This window comes from Echinops telfairi, unplaced genomic scaffold, assembly GCF_000313985.2.
Source record: "Echinops telfairi isolate 266 unplaced genomic scaffold, ASM31398v2 ScPeMD7_7424;HRSCAF=8462, whole genome shotgun sequence".
NCBI classification, from domain to species: Eukaryota; Metazoa; Chordata; class Mammalia; order Afrosoricida; family Tenrecidae; genus Echinops; species Echinops telfairi.
Window position 1 is genome coordinate 79204673 of NW_022111324.1, and position 3019 is coordinate 79207691.

The window sequence follows — 3019 nt, forward strand, 5'->3', positions numbered from 1 at the left end:
AGGGCAAGATATGACAAAATAATAATTTACAAATTATCAAGGGTTTATGAGGGAGGGGGCAGTGGAGAGGCAGGGGGGAAAAATGAGGACCTGATGCCAGGGGCTTAAGTGGAGAGCAAATGTTTTGAGAATGATGAGGGCAATGAATGTACAAGTGTGCTTGACACAATTGACGTATGTATGGATTGTGGTAAGAGTTGTATGAGCCCCTACTAAAACGATTAAAAAAAGAAGTGGCTCTCTCTGCATCACTTGGAAATCATGGAACAGCGCTGTAGCAAAGAGACAGTCAGAACAGGGGGGAATGGGCTGTGGTTAAGAATTCTAACCCCTTTGTTTCCTTTTAACTTTTTTCTCTCCTTTTGGTGTAGTGCATATCATTTGACTTTTAAAAAAATTTCAAGTTCATCAGTATAGGTGAAACTATGCTAATTACTCTAACCTCACCCATCAAATAATAAGGGACATGGGAAATCTTAGTCACTGAGTAGAAATTATTCTGAAACCCCAACTGTTCCAGTGTCATGTTCTGTAATACTGGCATAGAAATGAATTTTACATTACAGGATCATCTAGGTATCATTTAAAGTTCAATATGGATAGAGTTGCTAGCTAAAGAAGATGATTACACAGTCTACTAGATTTCACAGTCATTATTTCTACCTTGAAAGCGTGTCTATATTTCCCTGATTTAAATCCATCACTCCTGATTTTAGTTTCTTAGAACCAGAGGTGCTCCTGTCTTTGTTCTTCTCACCCCTCAAAATGGACTTGCTGATAAAAATTTTTTTAAGACTTTTTGTTGTGAATTAGGTGAAGGCTTATAGAGCAGATCATGGTTTTACACTCAACAGTTCATGCAATGAGCTGCGCTGTGCGGAGCCAGGACAGAACTTGCGGGGAGACACTGTATTGACAGTGAGTCGGTGGTCGGGGCTGGGAGGCTCTGCACCTTCTCAGGGGAAATCCTGTCTAAGAGTGTGTGTCTGATGGGATCAAGCCAGGAAGATGGGTTTCAAGCAAACTGCATTATCAGGAGTACCTTGGTGAGAGGATCAGTGTAAATCCTAATAGGTACAAAGACTTTTATGTTTTGCTTTGTCAGTTTTATTGAAAAATGTTTTGCTTCTGCTTCCATTTTTAGCATTTTAGCTTCTGGTTTTTCCTTTTTAAAGCCCCATTGCCTTTAAAATTCATGTGGGTATCCTCTTCCCTCTCTTGTACTTTTTTCAAGCTCTGTCCTACTCTAGACATTGAAAATGAGAGACCTCAGCAGGGAGGGGAAATAGTATTGTGGGCAGCTTCTGACTTGGTGTTCAGGAGGCTTAGTTATCCAGAAGATCAACCTGCTCCTGGAGCGCTAGATGCCATACATCCAACATTAGAGGGCACCATACAGATCTCTCCTCCTCTCCTCCAATGCCAAGCTTTAGTACAATCACGATGAAAAATTCTGGTTATTAATTAGGGACTTCTAAGACACCACCGAATGGCTTTATTTTCTATAAAAAAGAATGCCTCTTTCACAAAAACCAAGTGCTTTCTACTAGTATACTTTTCAAGGAAATCTCTCTTCTCATTTGTCTCCTTTCACTCAAAGCTGTTTGAGTGAAATTCATCAAGCATTTTTTGAGGTCTGTGGTGTAGCAGACTGAATTTGAAAGAAAACCTTGAGGGCTTCCAAAAAGTTGAGAAATCATTATTTCATGTTCCATGAACATTTTGAAGCCCCTTCACATATCCCATTTTAATTAAACTCTGTCCATGTGCCCAAGTATTCTGGCTTTGAATGTACTGTCTGATCATCTTTGTTTAGAGGGAAATAGGAACAATTATGTGTTTGAAATTTCTTCCAGAAGACAAAATACAGTGGGTGAGCGCTCTGACATTCTCCGATCCATCAAGTGGTTCCCTCTGTAATATAAAGCAGCACTGTCTCAACATGTGCCCATCTTCGGTTTGCGAGTGTGTGTGGCTCCTGTGGACCCCGGCGGAGGACAGCTTTCCTTGCCCCCATCTCCCTTTGCATTTGTTTGGCCAGGTCTTTTCTGTCCCTGTCACTTGAGAAAGAAGTGGGCTACCCTCTTGTTTTAGCATTTCACTGGTCTACTTAGCGTTCCTTTGTGTCTCAAGGTTTTTGGAACAAATGCCATTTAATGCTGTGTGCTATTTTTAATTCATCAGGTTTTAGAAGTGGAATAAAAATAGTTAAAAGCTCATCAAACTAATAACCTCTATTTGAGCACCATTGAACATTAGTCTGTCCCAATGAAACAGGTTAAATTATGGCACCAGCATATTTGCTATTTTTTTAACAGTAGGATGTACACATGTCAGTGTAATAAAAGTTTTCCAACAAAACAAAACCCAAGCAAAACCAGTTCAGACATATTTGGCTTCAAGTCATCCACCGCAGTCCCTTATCCCACTTCCTCACTCTGTTTTCCATTGCCATTCCTCCTGCTTTCCCAACTCTCGGAATTTTGTCCTGGGGTGAGCACTGCCCTTTGACCATTCTAAGTCCCCTTCTAGACCTGAGAAGTAGGGGCCAGAGCCATGGGGGTTACCCCAGTGTCTATCTGACCAGTAATTGATCTCTCTCTCCCGCTCTTTTGATTTTGGATTTTGTTCCCCATGCTTTTCCCACTCTACCCAGATCTTCTAACGTGATCCTTGCAGGCCATAGGCAGTCGTAGCCAGGCACCCTGTAGTTCTCTCGGTCTCAGTGTTGTGGAGACTGATGTTCACCTGGCTGATTAATTGGTTCCATTTCTCTTTTGAATGGTAATAATCATGTGTCACCACAGTTCGCTTTCAGAATGTGTGTGTATGTGTTTCAGTCTTCACTCTTGGCAACACCTTCTGATGTTATTGTCATTGTGAAATGCTGGTCAGCTGGTCCTAGCTCCTAGCCACCCCACGTCTCACAGAATAAAACATTGCTGGCCCTGTACTATCCTTACAATTGTTAAGTCTTGGCTCAATTTTGCAGGCATTTTTATCAATCTATCTCATTGAG